The sequence below is a fragment of the Aquarana catesbeiana genome, linkage group LG02 (genome assembly GCF_042186555.1).
Source record: "Aquarana catesbeiana isolate 2022-GZ linkage group LG02, ASM4218655v1, whole genome shotgun sequence".
NCBI lineage: Eukaryota > Metazoa > Chordata > Amphibia > Anura > Ranidae > Aquarana > Aquarana catesbeiana.
The window spans coordinates 307,538,382-307,554,022 of NC_133325.1; positions in this window are offsets into that span (position 1 = coordinate 307,538,382).

The following is a 15,641-nucleotide window of genomic DNA, read 5'->3' on the forward strand; positions in this document are numbered from 1 at the left end:
TCAAATATGGTATTGTACATAAATTGCTCTATGCTGCAGTCATCTGTTTTTTTATCGAGAAACAAAGAAATGAATGACTGAAACTGAATTAGCTCGTCACCAAAGGTTGTGCCCAGATCATGCTTGTAGAAAGCGGACAACTTTTCTGCTGCAATTTTAATTGAATCAAAGTCCATCACTGGAAAGTTTATAAAGAATCCAAATAAATCACACACTTCACTGTAAGCTCCTAGTCGATGCTCCAGACACACTAAAAGTTTGTCAACACATGGAAGAAAGGCCTTAACATAAAAGGTCTCCTTGGGTGTTAAGTGTGCTTCTTCACTGTGTCCATAGTCAAGTGGCTGCTGACGGACATTCCGGCGTTGAAGTCGACGATGTTGCACAGTATATTCTTCAGTATCTGTGAGACGCTTGCCAGCTTCTTCAAATGCATCAAATTTAGTACGTTGTTCATTCATAAAATCTTTTAATGATTTCAAAACGGCAATTGCTGAATTTAGGTTGAGTTGAACGGACTGCAAAGTTTTGCTGCTGCTGTTAAAGCGCTGTAAAACAGTGTTCCAGAATTCTGCAAAAATCCCGGTCTCAAGTTTGCTCATCTGATCAAACAGTCCTTTTGCCATATTACGGCACTCTGACCTTTCTTCACAGTCAGCTGAAATTTCCAACAAAATGTCCATTATATTTTGATAGCCATGGACTAGTGCCTGACAAGCATCAGCACGACATGACCAACGTGTGTCACTTAGCTTTTTCGGCATGGACACAGAGAGGTCATTCTCATCAAGCTTGTCTTTAAGCTTTTTGTAGCGCTTGGTTGAGCCAGTAAAGAATGCATACAGAGCTTGTATGAAATCAAAAAACTTGACAGCCTCACTACACGAATTTGCAGCATCCTTTCCAACAAGGTTTAGTGAGTGTCCAAAACAAGGTATATACATTGCATATTTATTCAGGGTAACAATTTTTGCTTGCATACCCTTGTAGTGACCAGACATGTTGCTTGCATTGTCGTAACTCTGTCCACGGCATTCTTGTATGGAAAGTCCAACATTGTTAAGGAATTTTAGAAGCGCATTCGCCATCTCTTCTCCTTTGTGCCCTGTTGAGGGTAAGAAGGTTAGAAAACGCTCCACAGGTTGATTCCCTTCTAAGTAACGTAAAATCACTGTGAGCTGATCAGTATGGGAATAATCTTCAGATGAATCTACAGATACTGAGTAGTACTTTGCCATTTTAACCCGGTTGATGACATCTTCCAAAATTTTTTCCCCTGTAATCTGTATAAGTTCTTCACAGACATTTGCTGATAGATAGCTTGTAAATCCTTTGCCCTTGTTTGCCTTGGTTTGGATGTGTTGTGCTAGGAAAGCATCATACTCCGACAGTAATTCCAAAATTCCAAGATAGTTGCCATTGTGTTTGGATCCAATAACTTGGTCATCTCCTCTAAAAGCCAATCCTCTTTCGGCAAGAAAAATGATGACACTAAGCAACCGATTTACTAGATTTTGACCATAACTTGTCAGCTCTTCAATCTCTTGTTGCATTTTATGGTCAATCCGACCCTCCAGTTTCGAATATTTGGCTGTATCAATCACAGCATGAATATGGTTTTGAGACTGTTCGTGTGATGAAATTCGTTCACTGGCATGTTTCCAGTCGCTGAAACCATCATTGGAAAATGCATTTCGTGATGCACTAAACAATTTGCAGTCAAAACAGTAGATTCTACCCATGTTTTTTGAGTAGCAAAGCCACTTTCTTTCAACCTTGTCTCCATTGGGACAGTTACGCATAAACATGTCGATAGTACAGCAACGTCCGTCTTTAAATGACATTGCAAAACCTTCTTTCTTCAGTTGTTCCAGAGGCTTTCTCACTGACACATTTCCATTTTTTGACCAGTACTCCCGCATCTCAATAGTAGATATGTTGGGCCACAAACCAATGTCAGTCATGAAACCTGACTGTTCCACAAATTCAGGCACTATATCAAATGCTTCCACAGTAGGCTCCACAGTATGGAGGCTAGGCAGCAAACCAGTATTTTGGAAAAGGCTTGGTTTCTCCATCTCCATGGGCACTGGTGTTGTTTCTAGTGGTGTTAATGGATCAGAAGACACTACTGCAGCAGATTCAGAGACTATGTCAGAGGTACTTTGAGCAGGAATCACTTCCTGAGAAGATGTACCAGCAGGTTCCTCAGAAGATCCACTTCTAGGTATAAGAAAACCAGTAATTCTTGGTATTCTGCATAGTTTTTCCTCCAACTCCTGCTTCTTCTTTCGCTTCTGTGCACCACTCAGAGATTTTGACATATTGAGGGCTAATAGGCTCTTCAAAAAATAGATGTGACTGACACCTGCATTATAAAAATAAATTATGCTCTGTGCAGTCTCTTATTACCTTATAATAAATGCTTATATGTTGTAGCGTTCAGTAGTAAAATGCTAGACTCCCAAACCACTTTTTTCCCCCTCATGTTCAAGTCATGTACACTGCTCTATGCACATTACCCATCCAATAGTCCATCTTAGGAGTGAGCAAATGAGGGTGGCTACATTCCTTCACATAGTACAGTAGGACCATGAAGAAGGAACTCATACATCCTCTAACAGAAAGTCACATCATAGCATCCACAAAAGGGAGATTTGGAGGAAGCTGAGAACAAGAGAATGATTTTTTTTTTTTGGTTCAGAATATAATGTATATACCAGGGGTCTTGAATTAAAATTTATGGAGGTCCAGTTGTTAAAATATTTATTAGTCAGAGATCTGAATATCATGTTTGTACTATAACATCTCAGCAGTGCTTACATCACATTCGCAGACCCCCTTCACAGCAGTCCCAAGGTGTCCTCAGTTCCTTTTCATGTCACAGCGCCCCATTACATTACAGCCTCTTCACATCACAGCGCCCCATTACATTACAGCCTCTTCACATCACAGCGCCCCATTACATTACAGCCTCTTCACATCACAGCGCCCCATTACATTACAGCCTCTTCACATCACAGCCCCCATTACATTACAGCCTCTTCACATCACAGCCCCATTACATTACAGCCTCGCCATATCACAGCCCCCATTACATTACAGCCTCTTCACATCACAGCGCCCCATTACATTACAGCCTCTTCACATCACAGCCCCCATTACATTACAGCCTCATCACATCACAGCCCCCATTACATTACAGCCTCTTCACATCACAGCGCCCCATTACATTACAGCCTCTTCACATCACAGCCCCCATTACATTACAGCCTCGTCATATCACAGCCCCCATTACATTACAGCCTTGTCATATCACAGCCCCCATTACATTGCAGCCTCTTCACATCACAGCCCCCATTACATTACAGCCTCGCCATATCACAGCCCCCATTACATTACAGCCTCATCACATCACAGCCCCCATTACATTACAGCCTCGTCATATCACAGCCCCATTACATTACAGCTTTGTCACATCACAGCCCCCATTACATTACAGCCTTGTCACATCACAGCCCCCATTACATTACAGCCTCGTCACATCACAGCCCCCATTACATTGCAGCCTCATCACATCACAGCCCCCATTACATTACAGCCTCGCCATATCACAGCGCCCCATTACATTACAGCCTCGCCATATCACAGCGCCCCATTACATTACAGCCTTGTCATATCACAGCCCCCATTACATTACAGCCTCACCATATCACAGCCCCCATTACATTACAGCCTCACCATATCACAGCCCCCATTACATTACAGCCTCGCCATATCACAGCCCCCATTACATTACAGCCTCTTCACATCACAGCCCCCATTACATTACAGCCTCTTCACATCACAGCCCCCATTACATTGCAGCCTCATCACATCACAGCCCCCATTACATTACAGCCTCTTCACATCACAGCCCCCATTACATTGCAGCCTCTTCACATCACAGCCCCCATTACATTGCAGCCTCATCACATCACAGCCCCCATTACATTGCAGCCTCTTCACATCACAGCCCCCATTACATTACAGCCTCTTCACATCACAGCCCCCATTACATTGCAGCCTCTTCACATCACAGCGCCCCATTACATTGCAGCCTCTTCACATCACAGCCCCCATTACATTACAGCCTCACCATATCACAGCCCCCATTACATTACAGCCTCACCATATCACAGCCCCCATTACATTACAGCCTCGCCATATCACAGCCCCCATTACATTACAGCCTCTTCACATCACAGCCCCCATTACATTACAGCCTCTTCACATCACAGCCCCATTACATTACAGCCTCTTCACATCACAGCCCCATTACATTACAGCCTCTTCACATCACAGCCCCCATTACATTACAGCCTCTTCACATCACAGCCCCCATTACATTGCAGCCTCATCACATCACAGCCCCCATTACATTACAGCCTCGCCATATCACAGCTCCCCATTACATTACAGCCTTGTCATATCACAGCGCCCCATTACATTACAGCCTTGTCATATCACAGCCCCCATTACATTACAGCCTCTTCACATCACAGCCCCCATTACATTACAGCCTCGCCATATCACAGCCCCCATTACATTACAGCCTCTTCACATCACAGCCCCCATTACATTACAGCCTCGCCATATCACAGCCCCCATTACATTACAGCCTCGCCATATCACAGCCCCCATTACATTACAGCCTCGTCATATCACAGCGCCCCATTACATTACAGCCTCGTCATATCACAGCCCCCATTACATTACAGCCTCGTCATATCACAGCGCCCCATTACATTACAGCCTCGCCATATCACAGCCCCCATTACATTGCAGCCTCATCACATCACAGCCCCCATTACATTACAGCCTCACCATATCACAGCCCCCATTACATTGCACACATTTCCACATTATAGTGCCCCTTTACACATCACAGCGCCCCTGTTAGAGTCCCCTTCATGTCCAGGGCTGGACTGGGACAAAAATGTGGCCCTGGACTTCATCCAGACCGGCCCAGGGCATAACACATCAGGGGACAGCACATCAGGGCACAGGACACAGAACATCATGGCACAGCACATCAGGGCACATCATGGCACAGCACATCAGGGTACAGAGCCCAGCACATCAGGGCACAGGGTACAGCACATCAGGGCACAGAACCCAGCCATAGGTGTGCGCAGCCTCTTGCATTAGGGTGTGCACCCCAAAGCTCAAATACATATGCGTGTGTATATGTACTGATGGTGTCAGTAGGGCAGTGGACAGTGTAATTTTGTTAATTTTCTTTTCCAAAAATTTTTGGCTTGTATAACATTTTTGGGGGGGATGAAATATCAGTGGTCTAAACAGGGGGGAATATGCAGCACAAAAGGCAATTAGGGTGTGCCCAGGCACACCTGGCACACCCTGTGCGCACACCTATGAACCCAGCTCATTAGGGCACAGGGTACAGCACATCAGGGTACAGGGTACAGCACATCAGGGCACAGGGTACAGCACATCAGGGCACAGGGTACAGCACATCAGGGTACAGAGCCCAGCACATCAGGGTACAGGGTACAGCACATCAGGGTATAGCACATCAGGGCGCAGCGCATCAGGGTACAGGGTACAGCACATCAGGGTATAGCACATCAGGGCACAGCGCATCAGGGTACAGGGTACAGCACATCAGAGTATAGCACATCAGGGTACAGGGCACATCACAGCACAGTACATCAGGGTACAGTACATCAGGGCACAGTACATCAGGGCACAGTACATCAGGGTACAGTACATCATGGCACAGTACATCATGGTACAGTACATCATGGCACAGTACATCAGGGTACAGTACATCATGGCACAGTACATCAGGGCACAGTACATCAAGGCACAGTACATCAGGGCACAGTACATCAGGGCACAGTACATCAGGGCACAGTACATCAAGGCACAGTACATCAAGGCACAGTACATCAGGGCACAGTACATCATGGCACAGTACATCAGGGCACAGTACATCAGGGCACAGTACATCAAGGCACAGTACATCAAGGCACAGTACATCAGGGTACAGTACATCAGGGTACAGTACATCAGGGCACAGTACATCAGGGTACAGTACATCAGGGTACAGTACATCAAGGCACAGTACATCAGGGTACAGTACATCAAGGCACAGTACATCAGGGTACAGTACATCAGGGTACAGTACATCAGGGCACAGTACATCAGGGCACAGTACATCAGGGCACAGTACATCAGGGCACAGTACATCAAGGCACAGTACATCACAGCACAGTACATCAGGGCACAGTACATCAAGGCACAGTACATCACGGCACAGTACATCAGGGTACAGTACATCAGGGTAGGGCTGGGAAAAAAATCGATTTAAATCTTGAATCGAGTTGAGAGGTCAAATCGATTCATAATTTAAGCAAATCGATTTTTTTTGATTTTTTTTATTCACCGCGCCAGTCCCGAGGCGCTGCGGGCATGAGTTTTTAGGCAAGGCCGCGGCTTCGGCCTAGTCCGCGGCGTCCGGCCGTAGCCGCGGACTAGGCCGAAGCCGCGGCCTTGCCTAAAAACTCATGCCCGCAGCGCCTCCGGACCGGCGCGGACACCGCGCCGGGCCTGAAGAGCTGCGGGCAAGGAGTTTTTAGGTGAGGCCGCGGCTGTGGCCTAGTCCACGAGGCCGGACGCCACGGACTAGGCCGAAGCCGCGGCCTCGCCTAAAAGCTCATGCCCGCAGCGCCTCGGGACCGGCGCGGTTCCCAAAAAAAAAAAAAAAAAACTTGATTCGAATCGTGAATCGAGTTTTTTTTAAGAGAATTGAAGATTTTTTTTTAAAGAAAATCTCCCAGCCCTACATCAGGGCACAGTCCATCAGGGCACAGTCCATCAGGGCACAGTACATCAGGGCACAGTACATCAGGGCACAGTACATCAGGGTACAGGACATCAGGGCACAGGCCACAGTCCATCAGGGCACACGACATTGGGGCACAGCACATCAGGGCATGGGGCACAAAGCACATCAGGGCATGGGGCACATCAGGGCATGGGGCACATCAGGGCATGGGGCACATCAGGGCATGGGGCACATAGCACATCAGGACACATCAGTGTACATTGGGGCACATCAAAGCACATGGGGCACATCAGAGTACTTTGGGGTACATCGCCGCGGACCTCACCGCAGAACAACTGGGAAACCCCAGTTAAGAAACGATGTAATAGGCAAATTATGCGGAACTGGCCCACTGAGCCATCGGCCCACCGGGAAACTCCCGGTAGTCCCAATGGCCAGTAAATGCCTGTTCATGTCATAGTGCCCCTTTACACATCACAGCACCCCAATTACATTGCAGCCATTGTCACATCACACATTCACATGTATGTGTTTTGGTGGCCCACATTTGCGCAGGCACAGCAGCCCATTCATTTGAATGGGCTGCCATGCCTGCGTTTCCTGCAGAAAAAAAAGGTGCATGCAGCATTTTAAAAATGCAGTGGCCTTGAAATTCATTCGGCTTTTGCACCATGCGACTTACCTGCAGTTCCTGCGCACACAAACGTACTGTGTTTTTAAAAGCGTGGCCTAAACATCTAAAAATGCAGCAAGTTTGCCGGAGCAGGAACTGCAGGTAAGTCACATAAAAATGAACAGACAGTGCTGTATTTCATTGCTTGATGTGCATAGGTGTGTGCAGCCCTATTAAATGCTGCATGTACCTTTTTTTTGCAGGAAACGCAGACATGGCAGTCCATTCAAATGAATGGGCACTGTGCCTGCGCAAATGTGGGCCACCAAATTACATACATGTGAACCAGCTAGGCCCAAAATAAGCCCTTTAAGCAGTTCACACTGAGGCGCTTTGCAGGCGCTATAGCGCTAAAAATAGTGCCTGCAAAGTGCCCTGAAACAGCGGCTCCATTCACTCCAGTGTGAAAGCCCCGAGGTCTTTCACACTGGAACGGTGCCCTGGCAGGACATCAGAAAAAGTCCTGCCAGCGGCTTCTATGGAGCGCATTAGGAGCGGCGAACTCACCGCTCCTAAAGTGCCCATGCCCATTGAAATCAATGGGCAGCGCCGCTGAACCACCAGCAAAGCGCCGCTACGGCAGCGCTTTGCCGGCGGTTCAGCGGCGCTGCCCATTGATTTCAATGGGCAAGGGCGCTTTAGGAGCGGTGAGTTCTTTTAACCCTTTTTCGGCCGCTAGCAGGGGTTTAAAGTGCCCCGCTAGAGGCCGAAAAGCGCCACAAAAAGGACGGTAAATCGCCACTAAAAATAGTGGCGTTTTACCACCAATGCCTGGGTGCTTTCAGTGTGAAAGCAGCCTAAATACAGTATGCCATGTTCCTGTAAATCATGCTGTGTGTGCTCTCCTCTGAGGCCTCACTCAGCCTGGACAGTGGACTGCAGATCTGCTCATTTTTTTTAACTTTAATACCCAAGACATGGCATGGGGATAGGGGGAGAGGGAGCCAGGGGGGGGAGAAAAGACCTTACCTGGTGGTGAACGGTGGAAATCTCAGCTAAATTCTCCACACTGCTGCTCCACACAGGCTTCAGTGCACTCTCCACTCCGCGCTGCCCAGGGCCCTGTCTCACTCCTCCTCCGCTTCTCCGCTCCTCCGAGTCCGATCGCTGGTACACAGCACTGTCTGCACACATAGCAAGGGGCGGGGCCAGAGCGTCAGTGGAGCTCAAGGCCCCGCCCACCCGCGTCCCGCTCCTGAAATTTTAAAAAAAAAAAGGCACTGGCACTGTGGGCGCCGTGCGAGCCGCCGCGGCTGACATTTTTCAGCGCCGATTTGCGGGCAGCACGCAGGGTTAACGGGCAGCTCTGCTTTGGGCCCCAAGAAATGACAGGGCCCTGGGCAGCTGCCCCGTTTGCCCTGCGCTAAAGACGGCCCTGCATGTAGCAATTTTGTTACATGTTGATCCTGCCAAAAGATCCATTATTTTTCAACTGCCTCTAAAAAAATAACAGTTATTCATGGGAATGCAGGCCGCACCTACCCTCGCAGAATACCAAAAGTCAAATACCTATTTAAATAATAACACAAAACCACTTGTTGCCAAAAAAATTGGCCGCGGCACGTTTATTGGAATATTCAAATCAATAAATAATAATAACAACATCTTGATAATTTTATTAATTCATAAAATTCTTAAACTTCAAACAATAAACTTAAAACAGCTCAGTCTTAAAGGACTTGAGCATACAGAATATTTATAACCAAAGTCCCCCCCCCCCTGCAAATATGAAGGGTGACAGACCACATAACGTGCTTAGGGATTAGGGAGGGAGGGTGGGGAGCTTCTTGCCTTGACGCTGACTAGCTGAACACTGGCTGGAATATTCACAAATGTCATGTGACCATGATTGAGTCGCATGACTAAGGCCTTATAGGCTGAAACGCATCAACTGACTCAATCTGCGTTTGTTCACTGTGGCTATTCAATAAAATGAAGAATTTTAAGGGCAACAACCAGAGTGCGGATCATTTTTTCAACATTACTCTACTCAGCCAGCGACTGTGGATCGAGCACCTGGGAGCTCTGCTATCTATGTGGTGTATGGATAGTAGCACTGACTTTTCTGTTTATACCTTGTCCCTAATACAGTAAAATGTACATAAACTTTTTTTTTTTTTTTTTATAAGAGGAGGGACGACCGCATACCCATGCTGTCAGGCTTAAAGCCTTAAGCCTTCCTAGTCCATTCTGCAGTGAAATTGCAAAGCAGTATTGTCATCCTGTAGGACACAGCAGAAATAGACGCAGAATTAGATGCAATTGTAGTTTTAAATAGATTTTAGGTAAGAGATAAACAAAAAAGCTAAAACATTATAAACAGTTACAGCAGCCAGTTTAAAGATTGAAATAATATGAACAAAACTTCACTGTTGTAACAATCCCCAGCAGGTTATGATATGATAATATGATTTGTCCCATCCACTGTAAGTGCTCACTTACATTTGCTTTGCTGGTTGAAGCATGGTCCTCGTTAAGATTGTTCTTCAGAGCAATAGACAGGGGGTGAGGAAGTCGTGAGACAGGGCAAATGTTGGTTTATTGTTTTTTTTATCACCCACTTCTATTTAATTTAATGAACATTAATTTAACACAAAGCCTTACCTTACAGAGGTACAAAAGTTTCACACTCCTGGCCAACAGTTACAATTGTCTGTTCAGTAATATTTTGATTCCAGTTAGCATAGCTAGTTTCTTTTCTGTGCTAACCTACCTCTAAAATATGTCCAGAGCCCCTTGAAGCCCAAAAGTCATCTGCATTAGGATGAGCTTCAGGCTTGGGCCAACATAGGGTTCAGCCAAAAATCTAGCTGATAAAGGTTTGCTAAACTGGCAAACTAAATATTCAGATTTAGCTTGTTCACCCTGCTGAACCTCCCAAAAGTTATTCATTTAGGGCAGTATCTCTACTGCCACTAGGGAAATTACTTCACAGCCCACTGGCTGACTGGTTTCACATAGTAAACAAGTCAGCCAGTATCCTATTATTTTCAGCAAGAGTCTGTTGGGGTTTTTGTCAGCGGGTAATGGATGGATCCACGTCACTGGATAATGTGATTGACAATGGATTTACACTGTGCGACATTTTTTTAATACAGGACATTATGTATGTGTCACATTCCCTACCGTGCCTTGCAGACGGCCAGGCATGGTCACGCCCCAAGTGCTTCTGAGTGGTATTGAACTCATGACTGTCTGTTCTTGCTCCTGTTTCTTTACATCTGAGCCACACCTCAGTTCCTTTCAGCCTGCTTTCCAACTATGCCTAGTTCAGCATGAGGTACTGAGGGTGATACTCTGATTGCACCTGTCACTCTTGGATCAGCTGAGACAGGTTACTTAATCTGCTGGGTATAAAAGACTGCCTCACTCTGAGGGCCTTGTCAGTTCATTGTCTCATTTTCTCTTGTTTGCTAAGTGTTCCTGTGCTCCTGTCTTCTGTTGCAGCGTTCCAGTGTTCCAAGACTGACCCCGGCTTCAGGCCCTGGCTTTGTTTATCGTTATCCTGACTTCTGGAATCCTTGACTGCGGCTTTACCTCAACTATCCCTTGGCTATTCCTGTAAAGCCCCTGTGCACAGATTCACAGCCCAGGTAGCTTATCTCTTTTTTACTGTGGGCTGTGTGTATTTGCAAGGGTGAACGTACATCTCTGCGCCATGGACTCCAACCTAGGTAAGCCCTTACATAATGAACTGACCATCATGGAGGCCACAGAGATGTACAAAAAGCTCACCTCCCTTGCTCTGCAAGTCTCCAGCCTGGGCCAGACCGTTTCTGAGTTACAGCAAGAAGTCCACTTGTTTAAACTTACAGTACGCCCAGCCCTGGAACCTCTTAAGCCTAGGACCTATGCCTCTGACTTTATAAAGGTTCGCGCATCCATCTACCTGCTCACTGGGCTAACCAAGATATGGGCTTTTCAGCTATTACAGGAGAGGAGTCCAGTCTTGGACAGCTGGGAGGCTTTCATGTTTGCTCTGGACTTTTATATTACAGTTTCCAAGAAAACCAGTGTTCCCAAGTCTGCTCCTAGTTCGCGTGGCCTACAGGTACCCAGGGACAGGAATACCCTATACAGATATGACTCCAAGCCATCCCAGTCTGTGCCAAGTTATGAAGCTCTAACCCCTCAAAACCTGGACGCTCCTGAGGTTTTACCCACTGCGGATGATGTGGAACCCATGGAGATCAGGTCCATCAGGTCCAAGCTGTCTAAGGGAGAGAGAGTGGAGGAGAGGCTGTGGACTCTGTTTCTATTGTGGAGTAAGAGGGCACCTTATCTCTCTCTGCCCAACTCATCCAAAGTTTCAGCAAGTGGGTGTTACTAGGATCCTTCCTGCCACCCCTGAATCTTTGCCTGCTATCCAGCTTGAAGTTCCTGTGCACCAGTCTGACATTCCAGTGCCTGCTACCCAGTCTGATGTTCCTGTACCTGCTGCCTGGTCTGATGTCCCTGTTCTTGTGTCCCCGCTACCTCCTGACTGTACATATGCCTCGAATGACACCATAGTCTGTAAGCAGGACCCGAAGATTTTTGAAAGAGCCTTGATGAACTATCTGTTCCATGCTCTGAGGGCATTCCTAAGGGAAGGGAACTGTCTCGGTCCCTAGCATGCCCTGAGGATGGCCATGCATGGTCGCGCCCCAAGTGGCTCTTGGTGGTATTGAACTCATAACTGTCTGTTCTTGCTCCTGTTTCTTTACCTCTGACCCACCTCAGTTCCTTTCAGCCTGCTTTCCAACCATGTCTAGTTCAGTATGAGGTACTGAGGGTGATACTCTGATTGCACCTGTCACTCTTGGATCAGCTGAGACAGGTTACCTAATCTGCTGGGTATAAAAGACTGCCTCACTCTGAGGGCCTTGTGAGTTCATTGTCTCATTTTCGCCAAGTGTTCCTGACTTCCTGTGTTCCTGTCTTCTGTTGCAGTGTTCCAAGACTGACCCCGGCTTCAGACCCTGGCTTTGTTACCATGGGCTGTGTGTATTTGCAAGGGTCTCTTGCATGGACTCCAACCTAGGTAAGACCTTACAGTATGGTTTGCATGTTTGTTTATTTGCCAAGGACTTTTTTTTAGTGAATGAGTAAAAGGGGTACTATGTACCCTTTTAAGGCCTGCTTGTACTATGTCCACTGAGCTTCTCAACAGGCATGGTGTGAAAAAGCCCTTACACATTCACACACAGGAGGAGACAGATATCTGGGGGCCCCCTTATGTTAAAGGGGAGCTTCCAGATTTAAAACCCCAAGCCCCCGCCACCACAGACCCCTTCATTCACTGTACCAGCATTCTGGAGAGAAGGCCCTTGTTTCGATCAACAACCCTTCCCATGTTGAGAACATGTGACCTGGTATGGTTTGGAAGGGGGAGCCCCATGTTCGCTGACCCTCCCTTTTTAGGCTGCATTCTGTAAATGATTCTGTGTGCATGAAAATGATAGAGTCTAGAAAAGTAAATAAAATTTGTTTGTTTGGAAGGTTGGCTAAATAAGGTATGTCTAAATGAAAAGACTAACCAGTTAACAGTTAGAGGCTTATGTAAAACACCCTTAAACCCTGAGTTCAGATAGAGTGAAAGTCTATAAGGTAAAGAATATGCCTGATTGATAGGTAATCTCTCATGAGATATGCATGGATAAAATAGTCCTCTCTGCAATAATCTACGTGGAGAGAGGGAAGATAAATATATGCTTGAAAAAAATTGTAGTGATCCTAAATGCCCTCAAAAAATGTATTAAAGTGATCCGCAACTATTAATAGACACCAGGACCAGAAGGATGAGAAGAAACCCCTCCAAGTCCCACCCAAATGTGTGTCAGAGGTACTGAAAGTATAATATAGCCTGCCTGACCATTTAATAAATACACGATTCTAGGATTAATGCAACTGAACCCTGTAAAAGGCAAACATTTTTCCAAGGGAGCTAGAAATAGGAATGCATGTGCTAGCACTGAGAACAATAGTCTGATAGAGGGTTTGAAGAAGATTCATTTTTCAGCAAGTAGTTTTTAAAAAGGCCTTCAGGCTAACACTATCGCACTGAGGGGCCAGGTAATAGACTGTCCTGTCTGCTAATCGTACAGAAAAGTACAGGGCTTATAGAAGATATATATTTCCTGGGAGGGAGATAAGTAGGCACTCTGACATGCACGACCATAATTGCTAAAAATAGGGGAACAAAAAATGACTTATTAGTAATTAATCAAAAAGGGAGGACAGGGGATTATCACGGTGCCAGGGAAAGCCAAGATAAGAAGGTAATATAGCAAGTGTAAAAATACAAAAATACTTTAATTCACAAAATTTAGAGTTCGATACATACAGGAAACAATAAAATCATTTGCCCTATGTATTTTACGTACGGTCGCTGACCCTACTCATATTTCAGATAATTGTGTGTTTCACACACATTTTTTGCTTGCATAGTCATTACACTCTCCTAATCCACAATATATTTGATTGCCAGGTCTTGTATATGCCCCCTGCAGACATAGATACGGTGCGGCTCTGTCTCTCTTCGGCTGAGGTTCCCCCGTTGGGCCACCCCTGGGTGTCTGGCTTTCAGGTATGTTCTTGGTCCTGGGGCTCTGCTATGGGCCTCTCCTTGTGAATCAGTCCAGCCATATACCCTAATACTTATCAGTGTTTATACCAGTGTACATCTTACTGTTTATTTTTCTGTTTGTTTACATGATGTTTTTGTATTTCTACACATAGATTCTTATATATTCAAACTAGCTCTCATCATTCCCTGAGGAAGCCAATGCTTTGGTGAAACATGTAGGAAACTGAGCTCTTGCTTTGAAGGCCGTCCACCCTTGGCCCACCCTACTGCATTTTGGTCATGTATTTTATATATGCTAATCTCAGCTAATGATTTTATTGTTTCCTGTATGTATCGAACTCTAAATTTTGTGAATAAAAGTATTTTTGTATTTTTACACTTGCTATATTACCTTCTTATCTTGGCTTTCCCTGGCACCGTGATAATCCCTTGTCCTCCCTTTTTGATTAATTACTAATATATTTTGGGATGAGGTGCTGTATCCAAATTAACCTATCTAGCCATACCTTCATTTTCCAAAAAATGACTTATGTTTCTGTGGTTGAATGAAAACACAGACCATGCCCCCCACATAGATGGGACCCCACATATATGATCACAATTTGATTGCAGATCTTCATTATTATAAACCTTAGAGTTCAAAGTGAGTTGCCACCCACTCAATGTATCCATTTGGATGGAAGAGGCTGACCATTGCTACCTAGAACAGGTAAGGTTTTGGTAATAACAATCTTCAAAACCTCCTGACTGTGTATAGCTACAGTATATGGTTCTAAAAGTAAAAGTAATGGTTCCAGCTGTTGTTCTGCTATGCGTGGACATCAAACTCTAATGCTTTACTCCTCACAAAAACAGAACCAGTGCAAAAAAGACCCAAATTCTGAAAACTCTCCAAAATGCTATCATAAAACTAACATGTATTCCAACAACTTAGACACACCTTGAACCCTCTATACCACTAGGCTTAATGGAAGATTTTTCTGTTGTGCACTGCACAGGATGGCCGATACAAGTTATTTATTTTTTTTGTAAGGTTAAAATACACCAATCTTTTTCAGATGCCACTAGTCTTGTACTAATTAGGGATGCGGACACATCAGCTGATATCCCATGAGGCACACACAGTGTCTAAATGATAGCCATCGCCACTGTGAGAATATACAAATTAAGCACTCTCCTTTACATGGTATTGCTGAACTGCTTTGCATATCAAATTGACTTTGAGGCACTGTATTGTTAGAATACCCTGCATATTCTGAATTACTTTTTCTTTGTCTGGATCATGATTGTGGTGTTAAATATATTTATGAAAGTATGATCCACACCTTTGACTGTGTCATGACAACAATGTCAGGATTTTTTCCTTTTTGTCATCTGTGTCTTATTAGGGACAGCTATCAGAGGAACAAGTGTCCCTACTGGAAGAGTTCACCTCTATACCTGCCCTTGTGGCAACTCAATATGTTATATTTACTGTGACAACTCAAAATTTTTATATTTACATTCTCTTTTATGACAGTGGTTACAACCTTTCATCTCATGTCCAT